A 22198-nucleotide genomic window follows, 5' to 3' on the forward strand; every position below is an offset into this window, starting at 1 on the left:
TCAGTGTAAAATAATCTTTGTCAGAGACGCTAATAGTCAGGTATCAATAATCACCTGAAGGAACAACAATCTAGGAGTGTAATCACTTTGCAAATTTTAAAAAGCTTTTGTGGTTTTATGCCAGATACGTAGAAAACATAAGTAATAGAGCAATTAGATTGAAGTATTCCTCTAGTGGGTTTTTTTTCTGTTTTCCTATTTCCTAGATGCTTGTTCTACTGATTACTCAGACACTGTAAGTGCGCTTCTGAGATGCTTTGTATGTGAACTGAAGTGAGTTGAACACCTTTATGCTGAGCAGTCCTGAGTATTTCCATAATAGGCACTCAGCTTTGTCAATAAAATACTGAAGTCACTATTCTAGAGTGAAACACATGATATGTCTAGATTGAACAATTTTTGAGCTATAAGACTACCAAACTAAAATCATATCTGAAATGTTTTGATTTTGTTTTAGTGTACTCCTCAGAACTTCAAACTGAAATAAAGGCTTCTAGCTCTTCACCAGCTGAAAGAGAGTTGGCTAAGATAGTACTGTGGATTGACATGTCTTCACCAAGAGCATTGTCCTAAATCAGGATGTTAATCTTTAGTTTTTACCTCTGTTACAGTGAAGGAAAGGAGCATAAAATGGTTGTTTTTAGCCACCCTGAAAAAATAAAAGTAGAGCGAGTTGAATGAATTCGTGTGATATTGAATTTGTCCCAGCAAAGAGATTCTGTTCTGACATACACATTGCATATTTTTCTGTCATATCTGTGGGGAGGCACTTTTCAAGTGTACAAATATTGCAGTAGCAATCTTTTACCATCTGTCTTTGATATTGTCTTGGTCCAGAATAATCCTAACCTCTTTCTAGTGAGATCCGCTGAAAGAAGTACAAGGCAGAGATGCTTCTGACTTCCACACTTTTTTATGTCTGAAGCTTGAGAATAAAAATGTTTTATGCTCTTAAAAGTCCATTGGAAACAGAAACTGCCTTTTTTTCTAACTTTTTTTTTTTTTTTTTAACATCAGGATCATATTCATTATTGTTCATATTCATTCAACTATTAAAATTATTTTCATCTATTTAGGTACCTCTGTAGGCATTTTTGAGGTTGAAAAATGTGATATGTAAAAGTGTTGATTTTTTAATAGGTTACTTCAGCAAGACAATATGTAATTAAGTTTTTTGAGACCTGCTTTGTCCTCACAGCAAGGCAAAAATTGAGCATAATTCATTTAAAAAATCCCAACCCATGAGATCACCTTTATCTCTCTTCATACATGCTCATGTGAAATTATTATGTATAAAGTTTTTATTACCTTATTATGTATAAAGTTTTACCAGTTTGTGAATTTTATTTTTCATAGGGAGGAACCTACTTGGTGAAACATGGGAACTAATTTTCTCAGTGTGGAGTCAATGCATACAAATTTGTCTTCTCAAGTAAGCAGGGTACAAATTACTGTATCCATAGTCTTGCTTTTCACAAAAGTACTTCTCTTTATTTAGAGGCCTTTTTTTACATTCTAGTCTCAAGTGAGATTTTATCAAAGATAAGTAAAAAGCTAAAGGCAGTACACAGGGTCTCTTTTTGTTCTAAGTAGGGATTCTCATGAATATAGGAAGAGATTGTACAAGTGTGATTTTCACATGGAGTACCTGCCTGTCCTGACCACAGCTTTTTTGTTCTTTTTTTGGTGTTGAAATCACAGCTGTATTTGTGGTGCCACAAAATTCAGTCCTCTTCTTTTCATAGTGCTCCCATGTGTGCAGACCATAACTCAAATTCCTTGGCTGTGCTGCCTCCCAGACCACACCCAAGCTAAAATCCTGCTAGGACCACTCTCACAGTTTCACGGCAGAGTTTGGGTGCCAATGCCTAGAAGCACCCCTCAAATTAAATTTTCTAGCACAGATACATAGTAAATGAGGTTAGAGGTGGCAGATGATGGCTTAAATAGGTCCAGAGTTCATGCTGATGGCTGAAATGGGGCTTTGGGGAGTTTGTTGACAGGGTTGTTCAGCTGGAGCTTGATGTTCTGCACAAGCTGGATTGTAAACTGGCCTTGGTCACTGTTCATAAAGAGTAGCTTTGTAGCTGAATACACAAACAATACAAGCTTATTTGAGGAGACTTAGTTTATTGTAAATTAAGGCAATCAGTTCCAAAGGTCTGAGTCACAACCTGCATTATTAGGATAGTAAAACTGGATTCTTGGTAGTAATGGCATAAAAATAAAATCTAGTAAATTATTGGGAAGATTTTTTTTTAAATTGAGAATAGCTTGAAAAGCTAATTTAGTAATAAATTAGGGCTTTGCTAACTAAAAGCATAATAACTTGATAAGAGGGAAATTATTAAAATTCAAATTTTAAGTGCCAGAAACTTAATTTCCTCAAGTAAAAGGAGGCTCAGCTAACTAAAAAAGGCTCTCTTTTGCAAGTTTCTTTAAACTGACTTTGATTACGTAGCAGAGTTTTAAAAATTATTTTTCTGCATTGATAGTGTAAATGAGAAATCCTTTTCAACTTTTGTGCTTTCTGAATTAAAAATATGGATCAATTAATTTTTAAACATTCGAGGGTTTTTTAAGAGTAATTCACATTGTTGTTTCATGTTGTTGACACTATGTAAGCATTCCACTAAGGACTTCTAGGGACCTCAACTAAACAAAAATTGGTATGTGCTGTGCCAATTGTAGTTTTAATATGTGAGTTAATTATTAGTGTGCAGATTCATGGCTGCATTGCTGGAATGAAGCACTAAAATCAGAGCTGCTGTCTTGAGAAGTATGGAGCCAAAAGATCAAGCTCTAGCACCAAAGGTGCTTCTTCTGGACACTGCAGAGTTACTGGAGGGAACAGCTTTTTTCCAGGAGAGTGTTTTACCAGAGGAGGGGGAGGCCTTCATGGTTAAAGGCCTATCAGAGCTGTGTTAAAACTGCTGGGCTGCCGCGCAACAATGTACATGGATAGTAAATGTGTATTTTTTTCCCCTCTGAAAATTAACTGGAATATAGTCTTAGCTTTGTTAGTAACCTCACCCGTGTTGTTTCTGTTGGGTTTTGGTAGTGGTTTTGTTTTTTTTTCCTGGGAAACTGAACATGCAGCATAGCAAATATATTCCCTCTCTGGTCTGTTGCCGCCTTTTTATAACACCTGTGAGTAAAATCCCTTGGCATTCTGGTAAAGGCTGAGACACTAACAAAAACTGTGAAACATCTTGATTAGATTCACTCTTCTGTGTTTAAGTTATTCAAAGGGGTCTGGAAGCCTTAGGTTGCAATGGCATGCAATAAATGAGACAAAAATGGCACATGTTTCTGCTTGGCCCTAATTATACGTCATGTAATGGAACATGGTGGTCAGTCATTAATCTTTCACCTACACTTCTGAATTCAGAAATTTGCAACTTCTGCAGAGAAAGGTATTTTGTTTAGGTTTTAATTATTAATATTTTTGCTTTCTCTGTTAATTTTTTACATGAAAAATCGTATTTCAGACCAAGGAATTTTCCACCTTTCTAAGGTGGTTAGCTTGAAAGTCTGCATTATTTGGGGAAGAAAAGGAGACCCCAGTTCTTAATTCTGTCTTTGGTGTGATCTGCTTTTTGATCTGAATGGGCTCATCTTTCCTCTATGCTGGCGATGCCCATTTTCGGACACAAGCTACAGAAGTTTGCTTTCTGGCAAAGCTGCAGCCTTAGAATAATAATCTCCCCAGGAGAGTGGTGGATACCCCAGCATTGATCACTTTTAAGATTCAGTCAGTTTGCTGGGTTATCTTGTCAAGATTGTGCTCTTGCCAGGAAAGGTCCAACCTCATATTCTATGTTGTTTGTACTATATTGGAGAAACTGTTATCTTCATTCCAGTTTGGTCATGAGGTTTGAAAAAAAAAATCACTTAAAATTACTGTGATCATGCATAGCCCTTTGGAGACAGGTGTGAGCAGCCCAAAGGCTTGTCAGTACCATGTTATTACCGCTGCTCCAGATCTCTGTGTGATAAATGCATGCTTGAATTCCTCTATTTCCAACTAGGTCTCTCAGATTGAAAAGAAAAAATAAAAAGAAAGAAAAATCAGTGTTATTTGGCAATAAAAAGTAGTAAAAGCTTTTGTCTTGTCTTCTTCCAAATGAGGCCTTTTGGCTTCTATGTCTGTTCTTTCCCCATGTTTCTATAATCTATTTTAATAATTGTTCCATCTTTTGCTTTGTTCACAGCCTACATGCTGACACAGTACCAGTTTTGTTTCCAAAAGAGGAGTTCACAGAATTACAGTGTCTGATCCAACTAGCTGCTCTGATGATCCTCACTGGACCATGTAGGTAAAATTCAAAAAACCCTATTTATATCCATACTATACCTATAAAAGTATTCAACATATTGGGAAACATCTGAGTTTCGGCAACAGTGCTTATTTTGTGGAGCTGGGGTCTTTCTGAATTTATGGACTATAGTATCATTAAGACCCTGCAACTTTTTGGTTACTGTTATTGTCAACAGAGCCACAAAAGTAGACTGTCATATGTCACAGTGTGTTTGTCTCTTTGCCACTTCTGTTCTAAATACTTGCAAGTGCTGGCCCCATTCCTAAAGGCTACCTGAACTTACTTTAGTAGCAGCTGCAGTGGTGAAAATTTCTAAACAAAACCCAGAAGAGAAATTGAATGAGTTCTGAAGCAGCTAGTAAGCCTCGAGCTTCTTGTTATTACAGCCACACAGCTAGCAGAATAAGAGCTAGCCAGGTAAGAGCTAGGCTGAACAGGTTTACATGCATGAACCTTTAATGTCTTAAGAAGAATGGAAGAGTATCATGGTATTAGTAGAGGAATATCATGGTATTAATGACCAGAGGAAAGATGCCTTTGAGTTATTTCTGTTGATCATGTTGAGCTTCTGCACAAATCTTCAAGTTTTCTGAGTTTCCGCCATGATATAAAATTTAGCAAATATTCTGTCACCAGGATTGCCTGCAGAATGATTCAGCTTTGCTATAGAAGAACTGTGAATCCAATGATTTATATTCAGTTTCTTGAAAAGTGTATTTTTCCTTTTTGTTTTGATATGCTAGCTGCATTTAGTTTCAACGAGTCACCTCCCTTGAGCTAGCAGACCTAGAAAAAGGACTAAATTGTTCTAATTAAATTGCCAGCATTTATTGTCTCTTGACTGCTTTCTCCCTTGTATGCTATGCTGTTTTATGTCTCAGTTGAAGTGGCACTTAAAATAATTCACATGAATTGGTAAGCTGCAGAGTTTATGTCTACATTGTAATTGGTGTTTCTTTTACTTTCCTTACACTGAAAAAGCTCTACCTTGGTTTGCATTTCTAATTTTATGGAAATTAGCTGTAAATTTGGGTGTGTAGCAGTGGTTTAGACGGCCTGTGTTTACACATGCCGGCACAGTCTCTGCACATAACAAACACATAACTACGTTTCTCACATTGTCTTTTGGAACTGTGACACTGAAAGTTTGTTGTGATTGTTTCTGGAGCGTCTTGAGATTTCAGTCACTCAGTTCTGTCTGGAGAAGGTGTCTAAGTAAGTCATCCCAGTAAAGCATTTTCAGAGCGTACTGAATTTTTTATGGCTTCAGTTTTAACAACAGGTGCCTCAGATGAATCCTGTGACAATGTTTATCCCTGCTTTTTTAACCTGGAATTATGACAAGGTATATTGCATGCTGTTACATACACAGCTGCCTTTCATGTTGTGTTGACCATATTCCAGCTTTAATTAGTTGTTTTTCAGGTATTTTGCTAAAAGTGAAAGGTTGTGGTTTGGGATTCTTAATTTATTTTCTTTCATTTTCCTAGGATGGCAGTATATCTATTAAAAATTACTGAAAAGTTATTTTTCTGGTTTGGTGGTTGAAGTTAAAATTAAGTTATCATATTTCATAAATGGCTTGCTCTCTCCAGAATAGAAAAGAGATTCATATTTTCTGTTTTGAGTATGCAAAGTCTTTCCCAGTTGTAACTGATGGGTAGGGAAGCAATCCCAAAAGACATTTATTATGCTGGAGAGGATATTGAGTCTGAGGAGAATGGGCAAGTGTCTTTTTTGTGGGTGTCAGTGGCACAATTTTTCCATTGCAGAAAATTTTATAATGGATGCCCAATTTCAGGATACCTGAAAGAAACTGGAACTGTGCTCAGTTTTAGTCTGAAAGGAAAGTAATAAGAAAAGTATCTTAATTCATTTAGTTAACTTCTGTGCATTTTGTTACAGTCCACATCTCCCTTCCTGTATAGACATGCCCTCTTTGTCACTTAGACTCTGATGTGACCGTGTGGACACAGTGAGCAAAAAAAAAAGGAAGGGTTAAAGCACCAAGTCATATAATCCATTTTCAGAAAAGCCAGGGATTGATATCTGTTGTTTAGGTTTTTTCTTGATAATAAATTAATAGCAACAAAGCCATTTATGCAAAGAAATCTAATGGTTTGCTTTAGATTTACACTATGCTGTCATGCTAATTCATAAGGGGTTATATGTATAAAGAAATAATAAAATAATGTTCTTTATTACCCACAAGTGTGCAGAGCACTAAGCAGAATTTGTCAGTTGTTCTGAATGTGTTACATTCATCTTGAGGAACAGCATTATCTTGCTTACCACAGGTACATTAGCTAGACTGGGCTGCCAGTCTTAAAATCTCACCTCAAACGCAGAGATAATGGTCACTATGATGTGCATTTGTCATGTAATGCAGGTAGTACTTGTGCTTAAGTAGCTTTTAGCAAAGCATAGATGCTTGCAAAGGTTGTGGTACATCTTGGATCTCTAAAACCAAGTGCAATTTCTAACACAATTGGTGTCACTTTCTAGAGTGAACTGGATAATGTCTGATCTAAGAAGGGCCAGAGGTAATGTTTTTTTTCTTAAAAGGTCTGCACAGTAGTATATGGAGAAAGATTATTTTAAAAAACCCAATTTGTAAAATGTGACTGATAGGTAAGGCTTTGCAAAGGGGAGGCCTTGTAACATGGCTCGTGAGAGCCTTGCTGCTGACTGCCACGTGTCCACATCCTGGTGTGTGGTAGATGCGTGACTTGGGCTTGTGCCTTAAAACTGGAAACTGATAACCAGCTAACTGCCTAAAAAGGCTGGGTTTTTGGCAATAAAGAGCACTCCTTTACACCTGCCTGGGGTCACTACGTCGCTCATTACCACAACAGCAAAAATTAATTCATAATTGTTGATAGATTTGATTGTAAGTATTTTAGTAGATTTCAATATCTACCTGGAACTTCGTGATATTGATAAAATTGACTGACTCAGTCAGAAATTAACACCAGAGTAATGATCTTTGTTTTATAGAGTAGTTGCAAAGAAATATTTTCTCCTATACATTACCCCTTGAAAAATTATTCAAGATCGTAATCCAAGACTAACAAAAATTTGTATTTTATTTCTCTTTTTTTTTTAATTATTTTTGGTTGGTTAGAGCAGAAGAGTAGGTTTGACAAAAGGAAAGGTCATTTCAAAGCACATGCATTCTGTGACTGGCTGTCATGAGATCATGCTGTAAGCAGTTGCAGAGTCAGACAAATCTTACAGTGTTTAATTGCCTATTCCCTTTGAAGTGACTTGGTGTGATGTTATTTCAGCAGAAGCATCACAGCTTAGACTGTTGTGTGTCTGTGCTGGCATGTTGAGCTAGCAGTTCATCCATGAGGGGAAGGTACTATTATGCTTTATAAAGATGAATAATGGCCAAAATTAATTTTCTAGAAACAATTTCCTCTTTGTCTCTAGTTATTTAACCAACTCAGTTTAGCTATTGATGGTGAAGAGAGCACATAGACTGGGGGTGCATTTATTCATTCGTAGCTGCCTATTTATGTGTAAATAAATAACTTTAATTACTTGGAGGAAAAAAAGAGGACACAAACTAGGCATTTGTCATTTTCTTCCTGAAAGAATTTCTGCTCTTTATACTAGAATTAAATTTTTGTTTAAATGAACGATGGAAATATTTATGTGTTTATATTTAAGTAAACAAAATAAAATTTTTCCCAGCTGAGACTCTCTCTAGGGTATAGTATAAACAATTATTTTTTCACTATGTGCATTAAAAACTCAAGTGAAGTGACTATGGCTGAGTTCCATTCCCTCTGAAAAAACATAACTTTTATCAACAAAGATCTTTCAATAACTTTTTTAGAAAGGAAGACTATTAGTTTGCAGAATTAAAATTTTTTATTCCCTCTGGTATTTTAAAAAAATCTCAGGTTTTCTTGTAAGGCACTTCACCAGACAGATAATATTTAACTTGTGAGGACTGACTAGCTTGCAGCTGTAGGTGGTATGTGAAATACAGACTTCAGGAAGAGCATGATTTCCATAACCACTTCAAAGGAAATACATTATAAATAAAGTACATTTCTCTGGGGGCTCACGAAACCATTCTGTTTATAATTTAAATTACATTAAGCTAAATAAAATAGTACTGCAAAACCCTCAAGAGAAAAATACTTCATTTAAGTTTGAACATTGCACTACTTCCATTAATTGGAAGTATTTTATTCTCTCTCTAGTAGTTTATCTTTCATTGACTATATATAATTAAAAGTGTTGTCATTACAACAGGAGTAATTCTTTCCCATCTTGTGTTCTAAGCCCTTGTGTTCAGTGGATCACTTTAGTTTTATTTGCCTGCCTTACTTCATTTCTCAGTGCTTTATTACAGGTGACTAATGCTCTGAGCATCAGGCTGTGACACAAGATTACCATCGTTGTGTCACACATGTTCAGCTTTATCAAACTCCTGCTGGAACTGAGTCTCTCAGCTCAGCCTGAAGTTTTGTGTCAAAACAATGGAGGGGGTGACGCTTTCTTCTGTAGGAATATTTTAGAGTCTGCTCATCCAAACGATGCTGTTTGCTCTTTCCAGGGTGCTTGCAGGGGTAATTGCTGAGCAGGGACTGCGACACAAGCAGAAGAATCCATTAGTCTCCCTCCTCCATAAAGATAACTTGGAGGCAAGGGAGCCTGATAGGATATGAAGATAATATGTCTTCTAGGAGAGGAAGCGATTGGAAAACATTAGTGAACTATCTAATTGAAAGAGTGATTTATTCTGCCTTCCTTTTTCACCTTGTGACGAGACTTTACAGGCAGAACTAAATCAGGCTGTCATTCCTAAGACCAAGGAGGGCAGTAAATCTGTACCGCCAAGCTCCTCTAACATTGACAGCTTTGCAGTATGGGTTTCTGTAGAGATAAAAGCTTACAGGAGGTAAAACAGTTTGTATAATAAGAGCAGGCTAATCCCATATATAACAGTTATTTCCATTTAAAAATCAACTTTATAAAAGCCATTAACTTCAAACTAATCCCTATTTAAATATAAAATGTGCTTTTCTTTTCATATCACTTAATTTCAAGTTATTAGAGCTACTTTTACATAGGAAAAATACATGCTTCCAGCTAGATATTAACACTTCTAAAATATATTATAAAAGGCCATGCACATATTTTTCCCTAATTTGTAAAATGTTTGCTTTTTTTTTAAAGTTCTTTCAAAAAGAATAGTAATTTAAACTAATGGTGGATTGAATAAAATCTTTGTTGACCTGAGAGTTTCAAGTAGACTAGCTAAACCTTGAAGAGAAAAGGTAGTACAAAAAATATCACAAGTTTAGATGTGTTTTCTATTGATCCGGAACTTAAAAGTTTTATGAAAAAAGGTAGAGAGACTTAGTCACAAAAGTCTAAAGAAAAAAATTCTTCAGTAAAATTTCCAAGCTTTTTCATTAACATTTAAATAAGGTTACAGTTTCATTGTATATTCTAAGAAAATATTTCTTTTTCCTTTCTGCTTTACAGATTTTTTTCCCTCCAATATTATTTGTTTGCAATTCAAAACTAGCTTTTGTTCCTACTGTAAATGGTTACCATATGGTTAAACAATAGAGGTAATGAACTCTAACGAAATGCCAAATTTACTGTACTGGGGCAACTATGAGTTTTTCTGTATTATTTTTAGCTTTTTCCAAAATTGGACCTACTGGTGGGTAAAAAGCTGGATATGGCCCAGCAGTGTGCTTTTGTACCCCAGAGACCCAACTGTATCTTGGGATGCATTCAAAGCAGCATGGCCAGCACAGCAAGGGAGGGGATTTTGCTCCTCTACGCTGGTGAGACCCCACCTGGAGTGTTGTGTCCTACTATGCAGACCTGCACTGACAGGGAAAACATGAACCTGAAAATAACCAGGGCTGTAGTTCCTGTTCACTGTGGAAAAGCTGAGAGAGTTGGGTTTGCTCAGCCTGGTGAAAACGCCAGGGAGACTTTAATGCAGCCTTTCATTACTTATAAGGGATCTACAAGAAAGATGGGGATAGACTTTTTATCAGGGCCTTGAGATAGGACAAGGGTTAATGGTTTTAAACTGAAAGTGAGTAGATTCAGACTAGATATAAGGACAATTTTTTTTAATTTTTTTTTTTAAGGTGAGGGTAGTGAAGCACTGGAACACATTGCCCTGAGAAACAGTGCATGGCACATCCCTAGAAGTCAGTCATCAAGACCAGACTGGGTGAGACTCTCAGCAGCCTGATCAATTGAAAGATATGTGTACTGATTTCAGGGGCTGTTGGATTAGATGACTTTTAAAGGTCCCTTCCAACACATTATTCTGTGATTCTATGAAACGTATTAAAAAAAATTCACTAGGCAATTAAACTTCAAAATAATTATTTTTTCCCTTTCTTGTATCCTATCTCCTTTGAAAAACTTTGCAGTTAATAGATAATTTTATTTTTTTAAAAAAAATGTATGTATATTTTTATTATTTTAATACATTTAGGATGCATTTAAGATGCACTTATCACCACATATTTTGTTTTGCTCTATGGTTGGGATAATTTTGTGGTAGGCTGAATAAAAAGGTAGTTCCTCATTAAAAATTGGAAACTTGTGCAATCGAAGTTTGTGTTTCTGTAGGTATATGTACGTTTGAATCTCCAATAAACTCAACAGGCTGAGATGGTTCAGGCCCTACTCTAAGGGCTGATTGCTTGATTATAACCAAGAAATAAAGAGTCCTTGGAGAAATTCAGATTGATGGCAAACACTGGAGACATGGTGTGGTAGGGCAGAGGTCCCTTTGTCTCTTTCCCCACTGCAGCTGTGTTGCCCTTGCCTGGCCCTCTCCAGACCCATGGTGCACAAGATGACAGTCAAGTTCTCCTTGTAAACCTCTTCATGTGCAAGGACTTAGGCAGGAACATACAGTTATTATCCGAATGATATAACCATAGGATTTCACCGAAATGTTTATATTATTGTCATAGAGGTACACAGCCAAAGCAGTGAGGAACTATGGAATTCCTTTCATGAGGAACTTTGAAGTGGGGATTTGTTTGGAATTTGCTAATTTGTTCACCTGACTTGTTGTGCACTTAGTCTTCATATGCACTGCCACCCAGCCATGCTCGGAATGACAGCAAGGCAGTAGATAGACATGTTTTATTCAGAATATGAGTCACAGGCAAGCAAAGTTGTAAGTCCACTGAATCTGTTGTTTCACTGTATTTTAAAGTCAGCTTTCAAATGGACAATTACTGTGGAAAGGAAAACATTTTAATTCTGAAATGCCCAAAAGTTTCGTAACAAAACATTTTAAATCTTCTGTACGTATGACAACACCGTGCCTGGTCTGTTTTTCTAGATACATTTTTCTGAATGACTGCTATCATCTCATATTTGTGCTTTTCACATTTTCTCTCATGATTTTATAGCTGTCTTGAAATATCCCCTGACATCGTGCTTTTTTTTAATCATTATTTTGAACACTGTGGTGAGCAATTGAAAGTGAAATATTGCAGCATTAAAGTCAGAAATACCTCAGAGTGCAATAAGTTACCTAAATGTGTAAAGATGCAGTGTAAAACATACTACATTTATATAGATGCCAGCCATCTCTCTGTTGTTTTCTTATTTCTCCTATGAGTTTTGTGGGATTGTGTGTGTCCTGTAAGTCCTACTGTATGTGTCCTATTTTCCTATTGTGTGTCCGTATCTTATGAGTTCCAGTGCATTGTGTGTGATGTGTTAGTGGCAGCTATCAAAATATAAATATTAGCAGATATCACATTGGAGGTGTCAGTCCAACTGCATTGAGTAATCAATTAAGCACAGAATGCAGGAAGAAAGGAAACTGTCCAGACAAAGAAGCTGCATTTATACTGTTTCTCTGGGATTTTTCAAGCTTTTCTCCATTGTCGACACCATTATAAAACTGAGATTTATACTCGGCTCTTGGGGACAGTGCATCATTTGTGCATGAAAGCTAGTGAGGTTCACAGCTGGCTCTAGCAAGATGGTCACTGCTGGTTTGCCTGGTGCTGGGGGAATTACAAAGCTTATGCTTTCATGCCACTGCATATCTTCTGAAAAAATGCCTGAATTTCATTGGGACCTTCTTGCAGAAATGATCATACCCTAAGGTATAGTGACTCTCAACATCTGTCCCTATATTGATTTAAATCTAACTTAATACAATCGTTTGCATTAAAAAAAAGGCAAACAAACCAAAAAAGATTCTTCCATGTTCAAAATATTTAAAATATTTTAAAATATCTTTGTATTGAGGATTTTGAATAGGTGGCTATGACTTAAACTCATTGTTTGAGAACAAATTAAGCAGGTACACTGACTTAGACATGGACTGGTACACTCTGCTTGAGAGAAGACTTAAACTCACATTCACTGTAACTACTTTGTTGGAGAGTTTTACAAGATTTACCCTAGTGATTGATAGAAAAGAAGAAATTAGCAGCGTGCCCCGACAATTTTTTTAGTTGTGGATATTCCATACCTTGTATTAATTTATATTAACAGGTTGACTGTGTTGACAGACTGATGCTAAGGAGCAGAATTTAGGAATGGTTGTGTTCTAGGTATAAAATAGTTTCATGATGATTGTTAAATTTGAAACCTTTCTCAAAATTAATAAATCAAATTATTAATTAATTAAAATAATTGTTGTTGTTGCTTTGATGCTTATCTTATTCGATTCATCTGAAGCAGAAAGTATTTTCAAGAACAGCACAAAAAATCTGTGTTGTCGCACAGTGGTGCAGAATCTGCCCAAGACAAGGTTTTGCAGCCCTTGGGAAAGATCAATAGAGAAGCTGTTCAATGGAGAGCAGGGTGTTCTGCAGCGAGGTGACAGAACTCAGACTTGGTAACCCAGATGCCCTCTGCTTCTATTTGTAAATGGCAGTCTGCCAAAGCATTCTCAAGGTTTCTTTCAGTTTTTAACTGTGCTCACTTTTTAGCCTTTGCCTCATAGTTTGAGCTTCTTTACAGTGAGGATGGCAGAGCACTGAACCTCCCAAGGAAGGTGTGGAGTGTCCCCCTCTGGTGATATTTAAAACCAACCTGGATGCATTCCTGTGTATCCTCCTTTGGATTACCCTCCCATGGTAGTGGCATGGGACTAGATGTTCTCCCGGGGTTCCTTCCAACCCTAACACTTCTGTGATTTTGTGATTTTTCCCCTGCTCTGTAACTTCTACATCATTCTTCTGATGTCCAGGGTCTCAAAGTCTTGTGTGTAATTGTGGACTGTTCCCTTTGCAATTTCTGGGTGACAGAGCTGTAGGCAACACAGCTTGCAAGAGAGAATTTCTCAGTTTGCTGCCTGATTTTGAGGTGCACTTTAGGCATCACTCCTGTACCACTTAATCTAAGGTTCTTGCAGCCCTGGTGGGATTGTGCAAAGGGATTTGAACAGCTGAGAGCTGACAAACATGTACTGGGCTGCTCAATGTCTGGCATTTACCAGCTTGAATGACTTGTAAAACAAAGCTTCAGAAGCAACTTTTTAAGACAAAATTTGTCAGCAACACTTATATAAATGTGCATCTTCAAAAGCATTGAGCCAAATCTTCAGGCTGTGTTGCTCTGAATAATTTAAGTGTATCTTCTTCCCTTCTGAAATATTAGCAGACATTGCATGGTTAATAAGAGCCATGTGTTCTGAAAGGACCCTGAGGAAAGAAACAACAGGTGTTTCATGTGGCAGCACCAAGATTAGCTGTGTTATACTATATTGTTTGATTTCTCTCTCGACAGAAGATATGTTGCATTGTATACTAAAGTATTCCCTACAGCTTCTTGGGGAGAAGATACAGAGTCTCAAGTTTCTGGTTTTATTTGTGTAGGCCAGTGCCTCTTTGATAAACTACAATTTTATTTTCCTCCCATGCATCCACTCCTAGGATTCCTTTTTTCCAAACAGCGGCCAAGGTCGTCCAATTATTATTATCCATTTTCTTTAGGCATCTTTTGGGGACTATTTGCATTTACATGACTAAGCCCCAGTCAGAATTAAGAAAGATTTAAAGTACTGATAATTTAATTTTCTTATCACTCTTTTTGTTTAATTGGGAAAAAATCAAAAACCTAAGGACTAGGAATCCACAAATCCCACTTTCTCTCTTTCCAAGATATTTTGTATGATCACAGGTTCTAATAGCAAGTTTTCAGTTCTTTTTAATTGCTGAAGAAGCCTTTGGGACAAACTGTACCAAGTATCTACCAAAATATATAAGGTTGTGTAATGCATTAGTTGTCATTAAATGCTTAAATTAGGTCCCTAGTGCACACATGTACAATCACTGATGCCTGTAATATGCATCAACAGTTTTAGCTCTAAAAATTTCAGCTCAAACTGTGGTAGCCACTGTCATTAATTTCCTCAGACTGTTTCTCAGTACACATAGAGATATGTAGGAGATGGTCAATATTTATTTTGATATTTGCTGAGGTTTCTTAATCCTTATAAAGATAGCTTTAAATTATTTTTTCAATGTTTTCAGTGTGTCTGATGAGCTTTTTGCAATTTAAAAAAATTAAAGGAGCACATCTTAAACTGGGAAGAACTGCTTGTATTCCTTTGGGCCCTGATTCCACTAATGCTGCCAGTGGAATAGAACAATTCTATAGAAAAAGGTCTGTTATACTAAAATAAAGAATCAAAGAAATACAGCTGCAGACCATCAAGACAGGAAGGTAGGGAGCCGTCCGTATAAGAGAAATGTATTTAGAAAAATGATTTCAAGTTGCAAGGATTTATTTCTAAGGGAAAAAAAAAAAAAAAAAAGAAATTATGTTATATTTAACAATACTTAGAGGAGATAGGACTTCATCTTTTTAAATCCTGTGGAGGACCCCTATATGCTTAGCACTACAGAATTTAATCTACCTTTGAAAGATGAAAGGTTGAGATGAGCCAGCCAGAATTTGAGCCTCAGCTTCCAGGGAGTCCAGGTTTTGCTACCTTAGTGATTAGATCTCAAAGCTACTTTCTCTGGCTAAAAATCCCTCTAAATCATTGCTTTAAAGACCTGTATACAAACTGAATGTATCTCCATGATATAGTGAGGAGCTTCCATTATTTCAGTGTAGGATACTCAAAGATCAGGAATCAGGAGTTTGAGCAAAACACAAACTACGCTTGGTTAGTTTCTTCTTTCTGAGTCCTTTTTAATTTAGGACAATTTTCACATAAATAAATAGTACATTTATTTGGATTTATTTTCTAATTCAGTTTGTGGTATAAAAATCCCAAAATTTAGGGAAATATATTTCTTTTATATCAGGTGTAGAAAGTTCCTTGGAGATTAATCAAAAGAGATTCCTTTCTTTACATATTCATGTATACGTGCACTTGATGTTTTGAACATTTGCTCTCATAACTAGAAGTTTAAAAACTGTGGAATTTTGTTGTTCCATTTTTTTAATGAGGCTTGAATAAGTATATGATAATTGAAATAAGAAAAGCAGGTGACTGTTTTTGGTCTGTTATTTACTTAATGGTTTAAAAAGGCTAGACTTTGTATTCCAATTTTTAGTAATAGTATCATGTAAGCCTAGAATGAATGAAAGCATCTTTTTTCTTGAAATGTGTGGTTCAGTGTAATAGCACATATTTTAATTTTTCATTTTCATAATAAAAACCTGACTTTAAATTTAGGATAATCAGAGATATAAATGTTTCTTCACCAATATTTTTTGTTTTAAAATTCGATTTATTTTTTCATTCTGAAAGTGTCTATGGGAAGTTAAATTTTCAACAAGAATTTAAATTTTTATTTTTATGGAAACAATATGTTTTTGGCAGTTTCCTGACCCAGAATATCACACTCAGCTGTGAGGATTGGGTCAGTGAGGAGAAGCACGTGATTTCTGAGCTTTGTGCTGGTGGGAGGGACATGAACCCAGGATTTTTCTGCCCTATTTACAGGAAGCTGAGAAGCAGCAGCAACAGTATCGCACTGGGGAAAAGCTATGCATTATTTCATTTCCCACCTCTGTGCAGACATAGGAAAAGTGGGATGGTTGGGATAGTCCACTGTGTCTATTTTTCATCAGAAAAAAAACCCAAGCCCAGTCAATCTCTGTATATGTGCAAGCACATCTCTTGGAAAAGCGTGTGTACCTTGGCTGGCAGTGACCAAATGGGCTTATGTGTGTCTCTTACAAATGTACTAGATCAAGGAAGCAGAACATCTATATGATGCTGCTAATCTCAAAACAGCACTGGAGACTTTAATCTGCAACTTCTGATAGTGGCTAGATAGGAAGCATGGATAGACTGTTGGAGGCTGGCAGCTCAGATGGGATCTTGGTAGCAAGGACTTGAGAACATCATTGTCTGATGGCAAGCACAGCACTCTCTTATTTATTCACAGGTGCAGATGCCTCTCTCTGCTGCTGTGCTTAGCCCTCCCCAGAGGGCTGTAACAAGTGGGCTGGAGTGGATACAGTCTAGGCTTCAGTATGATTTTAGAGGAGGTTATAGAATTAAAAGAGATCATCATTGCAAGGAAAAAAATTCTACAAAATCAGCATGCGGATGTGTATTCTGTTCAAAGCGTGACTTAGAGCAAGCTCACATGTAGTACAAGGGACAAGGCTGCAGTAGCACAAAAATTACACAAAAACATAGCTGTTTAATGTCACTATGATTTCATGATTCTATTTTAATAGTTGAAAAATGAATTCTAGTGTAATGGTCTTCAAAGGCCATTAGAAAAAACCTGCAGTAACAATACTGTACTTGGGGTCCTTTCCCAATGTCTACAGTCAGGATTGGTCATTCTCAATGTATGGTTTTGTTTATTTTTTTTTTAATAAGCTATTTTCTGTTAGAAAGACTGAAACGGTAAAACAGTAGAACATAACTCAAGCCTCTTAATCAGGGATGCTTAGAAACTTTTAAAAATTTGTGCCTAAATACACACTCTTATCTAGTAAGCAATAGGGTTTGGAAACACAAACCACTTCTTGTTTTATACTGGACATATTGATTGTTTGCTGGATGCTGTTCTCCATCTCTTTTAATGCTGTCCTCCCCGCAGCAATATTGTAATATCTTTTGGATGCAGATTGATTAGTTATTGCATATCCAAAGAAACATACACAGTATTGTATTCCATTCTGGAAGGTGTTACCTGAAGCATTTTCACTGGTAGGGTACAATAAAAAGTGTTGAGGCAAGACTGTGCTTGCCCTTTGTTTTTGTGGGAATTCATTCCTCGTGTTCTGGCTAATTTCTAGGAAAATTTACTCTGTTTTCCATGTAATCAGTATCTCCATAGAAATTTCTATTTTGCCAACAAAATAAAGTCACATGTTTGTAAAAAGCCCAAGTCTCTAGAGGACAACTTGAAATATTATTCCCAGATGGACCAGCCTGAGCAATGCATTGCCAAAATGTAATCACATTTAGGGACCTGCCCATTAAGTGATACTGCCATTAGTGTTTGTGACATTTTTGTTGTGCAGATGAAAATATAAATCAGTATTCTTGTCACAATTGTATGCCATGTAACAGTGAAGTCCTGTTTTTATTTTGCGTGATGTTTCTCCGGTAAATTGCTTTCCTTCAACAACAAAGCTTCTGCCATGCTCTTTGTCACCTCCTAGACAGTCTGAACATGGACAAGTAAATTTGTTACAGTGGAAGCTTTGGAGAAGCTTCAGGAAAATGGTGAGTAAGATAGATATCTCTCACTGAGGTCATTTGCTACTCATAAGCATTGAGGAGAGACAAACTTTGAAGGAAGGAGAAAATTGCTTGATTTTTCACACATGGAGAGGGATCAGAAACCTCCACCCTACTCAAGATTTTTTTATATGTCTAGAAAAATCTTATATACTATAAATGTTGTTGCTACTCACTCAACCATTAGGAGCCCATCTTCCACTAGATTTTAACATTTGATGAGATGAAGATACATAATATCTGTAAAAAACCCAAATAATTAAACAAGGGATATTTTACATGTGTATCAGTTCTATCCTTGCTGTTTCTGTTGGAGCAAAGTCACCTTTTAAATAAGAAAAATGCTAATTTTGGCTTCACATCCCTTGAGAATGAAACAGTATCTAAAAAATGCCTGTGTGAACCATTTTCAGACTTTCCTCATAGACCAAAGTTATTGCACCTTTGCAATGTGGCAAATTGTCCTAACTGGCAAGGTTTTGAGACCGCGCCCTTCATTTACTCCAAAAAAATTCAGATAAGGACAGAAGAGAAAGTTTTAAAACTGTATTGTTACGCACATTTAAAGTACAGCTCTTCCTGTTACTCTAGAGAAAAACACTTTCTGCATTTCAAACTTTTAGAATTTTAGTATTTCTTAACTTTTCTATTCCTGTTCCTACTTTTCTTGTTTTGTCACATTAATGCAGACATGCTAAATGAATTATCATGTGCTCACTACAAATCAAAACCCTCTCAAATGAGACGCTGTATCTGTGTACTGCTGTAAACAATCTTGATATCCTGGCGTGTTTTCAGCCTTCTTTTCCATCTTTTCAGTTCTGTCAGCCACAGAGAAATATAGTTAATTTAATCATTGCTCTCTTACTCCCAAACAAGGACCCAGTTTTATTTTTTTAAATCTTATATGCAGTAACCTATCCTCATTTGCATTGTCTGTGTGAGATGGGGGTCAAAAGAAAAAGTAAAAATAGCGGATGGGTTTTAGAAAAATCTGAAAGACATTTTGTTTTGGTTTGGTTTTTTTTGTGTGTGTTTAGGTTGAGATACCTGTAATACTCTAAACATTGTTTTTCTAAAGTTCTAATCCACGTAACTGTGAAGATGTGTGCCTCCAACTCTTTCTCTTGCAGATTTTTTTTTTCTTTTTAATATATATGGACCTTTTTGAAAAGTCAGATTCTGTATCTTTCTATGCATGCAGAACTATTCCAGGTACAAGAAGACAGTTTCCAAAAGAGCGTATCTCTGTTTGACCATAGTTTAAACTAGTTGCACCAGTGTTTAGATTAGCCTATTACACATACTGCTCTTTCCAGATTAATTTCCTGCATGATTTAAATCTGGTTTAGATAACAGTTAAGTGATGTTTGTAGACCTTCTGATTCCTGACTAGGACATTTTTTTCCCCTAAATAATACATTATGCCAACATGGAATCAAAGTAGCTGAGCCAAGGACTTATACAAAGGTGGACTGACTTTGGAGGAGTATGGAAGAAGGTGGGGAACTGTCTTGATTTCCCTCTATGTAGCATAATCAGGTGCTTAAAGCATCTATGATCTCATACTATGGACAATGTAATCTCTTCCTTGTTTTGCAGAAATTGAGAAAACTCAATCATAAATTCTAGGTTTGGTATATATTTTGCTCCAGAAAAAAAACAATCATTACAGAGAGTTGGTTTCATCCTCAAACCTGGTTCCTGCTATCCCATCAACTTTTTGTCTCTTAGCAATGAGCTTTTACATTTCTTCTTGACCCACATGAACATGATTGCCTTGGGTTCTTCTTTCTGTCATCAACCTCTTCAGGAATTTGCTGTTTTAATACCTTTGAGGGCCTGTACTGAAATATATGCAGACAGGAAAACTTTAATGGGAACTAGGTCTCCATGTGGTGGGCAGCTGGGACAGTTAGTATAAACAGGCAAGTATAAATAAGTCCTTGATTTATAATGGCAGTGATATGTGCTATCAGGAAAAAATAAAAAGGTTCACTTTTCTTCCAGATACTTTTGATTTCTTGGACTATATCTTTGGTTTGCTGCCAGTCACTATTTAATTTTTCCTTATGCCTGTGTTCCACTCAGGAACTTTTTTGTAATTTGTTAGTGAATGGCATTTTCAAATTTGAATGGCAAAAGCCATCAATGGGAAAAAATGGGAAGAAACAATATGAGACAGCATAGATATCTGTTTGTAGCAAGAGTGGATTTAATATATATTCCAAATTCCAAGACAAAGCTTGCTTTCTGAGGCTTCTGTTTGGGATTTCAGATGAAGGCATAATTACTTTGGTTAGGTCTATTGTGAGATTTTTGGAATAATTGTATATTATATGTGAAACTCAAAAGATGTCTTAAGATCTAGACTCTACAAAGCCATTGAGGAAACTAAATGACACCTTACTGCAAACTACCTTGCTGCAAACTGGGGTAGCATAATTTGCAGACATGTAGGGGGGGTTTGCCAGTTAAAAACCTCCAATTTGATGCCTACTAGTCTGAACCAGCACAGCATATCTTGTGTTCCTTATTAATAATTCTTTTGTGTAGGTGACTGTTCAGTTCTCTGTAGTAGAGTTCTATTTCCTGTTGAAATATTATTAATTATTTAGAGAAAGAAACTGTTATAATTTTTTTTATGTTTTTTTCCTTAAAATCCATAAAATAGGCAAAAGTTACAAAATTCTGTAACATTTCATAAGAGTAAACTGTGAATTTTTGTCTGTAAAAAATTGGCAAAACTGGCTGCTGTTATCGTTTTGCTGCAGTTCTCTCTCTGAATACTTTTCTGATGTGTCTTTTGTTGAGGGAAAATTAATTCTTCCTTTTTGCCACATGGAAACACATCTCAAGAGGGACATCAAGTCCTGCAGCATTGTAAAGCTGGAAGGAGAAGAGTAAGGGGCAGCATCTACTGATATTACAGAACGAAAAAGTGCCTAGAGCCAGCTTGTGTTTTCAAGGGTTTCTTTGAATCTCTGGTACTTAGTATTGGTTTTAGCCTTGTTTCCTAGCAGAGTTCAGGTAATCAATAATTCCCTGTGGTGCTCTTAGTATGAAGCTCCTTGGAGGAGTGAAAGCCATTGTGAGATTCTTGGTGGCAGCAGTGGAAACAAGTGGCTGCCCCTCTCAGTTAATAGTGGCTAATATTTTTTGATGATTACAGTCAACATTTTTCAGTGAATAAACTGAAAGAATTGTAGGAATGAATGCAACTCTTTTATTGACATAACCGTACACCTGAAAGGAAATCAGCTACAGGTGTTCCTGACTTTTTGAGATATCATAATAAGGACTATGAAGTAACTGAAGTTGGTAAGCTTTTTCTTTTTAAAGAAAGTAACTCTTTATACTTGTAATATTGGACTGTGGTGCTATCTCAGAGAAAAATATTTTCAAAAGGATAACCAGGCTGGACTAGCAGAGTGCAAAAAAAAAAAAAAAAAAAAAAAAAAAAAAAAAAAAAAAAAAAAAAAAAAAAAATTAGATAAAAATTCCAGTCTCTTATACAGGCTAAAAAATCACAAACAATCAAATTTTGCCAATATCATCAACGTTTCTCAGTTTTTCAGCTCACAAATACCTTTATTGCTTTCTTCACTGTATATTGCAGAAAAATCTTCAGCATGCATCTGTGTCTACAGTGATAGTATGAAAGTAATGAATACAAAAGGTATAAGTGGAGGACAGTTTGCTAAAATCAAACAGCATTTCCTTGCAGGAAATCCTTAGGTCTCATCACTGTTCAGAGATTAGTTGGTTCCATTGTACTAAACTTCTTGGTCTACATCATTGGTATTTAAGGTAAGAGCATTGATAAAATAATTATATAGGTTCATAGAATTGTTTAGGTTGGAAAAGGCTTTTAAGATCATCAAGTCCAACAATTAACCTGGTATTTCCAAGTCCACGGCATTAGAAGCTAACATATTAAATGCAAAATACATTTTTTAAAAATCTGCAAATTAAGATCTGATAAAATGAAACTGCAATGCAACGCCATCAGTTTAGGGATATTTTGTCTTGTGTGTATTTCATCTCAAAGGTAAATTTAAAATTTTAATTACCAGACTTTCCTTCTTTGCTTTCAGTTAGCAAGGTGAAAAGAACACAGTGGAATCCTGAAAGGTCCTGCAAAATGTATATTAGTCTGCTTTCAAAATAGGCC

General features: G+C 36.1%; 1 protein-coding gene across 3 annotated transcripts in view; it reads left to right on the top strand.

Moving 5' to 3' along the window:
* The window catches only part of CHRM3 (cholinergic receptor muscarinic 3), a 196859-nt gene that overhangs the window by 69678 nt on the left and 104983 nt on the right, over positions 1–22198 (top strand). For 2 of the 3 annotated variants that reach the window (XM_066178848.1, XM_066178846.1), the window contains one exon: positions 4215–4315. The gene's annotated coding sequence lies outside the window, so the exon portion shown is untranslated. Of the gene's footprint in view, positions 1–4214; positions 4316–10456; positions 10924–22198 lie in introns of those variants that run through there. The other variant, XR_010720003.1, reaches the window with a different exon arrangement.

This window comes from Chamaea fasciata, unplaced genomic scaffold (assembly GCF_029207755.1).
Source record: "Chamaea fasciata isolate MVZ Bird 193981 ecotype frontalis unplaced genomic scaffold, bChaFas1.0.hap1 SCAF_3, whole genome shotgun sequence".
Taxonomy (NCBI): domain Eukaryota; kingdom Metazoa; phylum Chordata; class Aves; order Passeriformes; family Sylviidae; genus Chamaea; species Chamaea fasciata.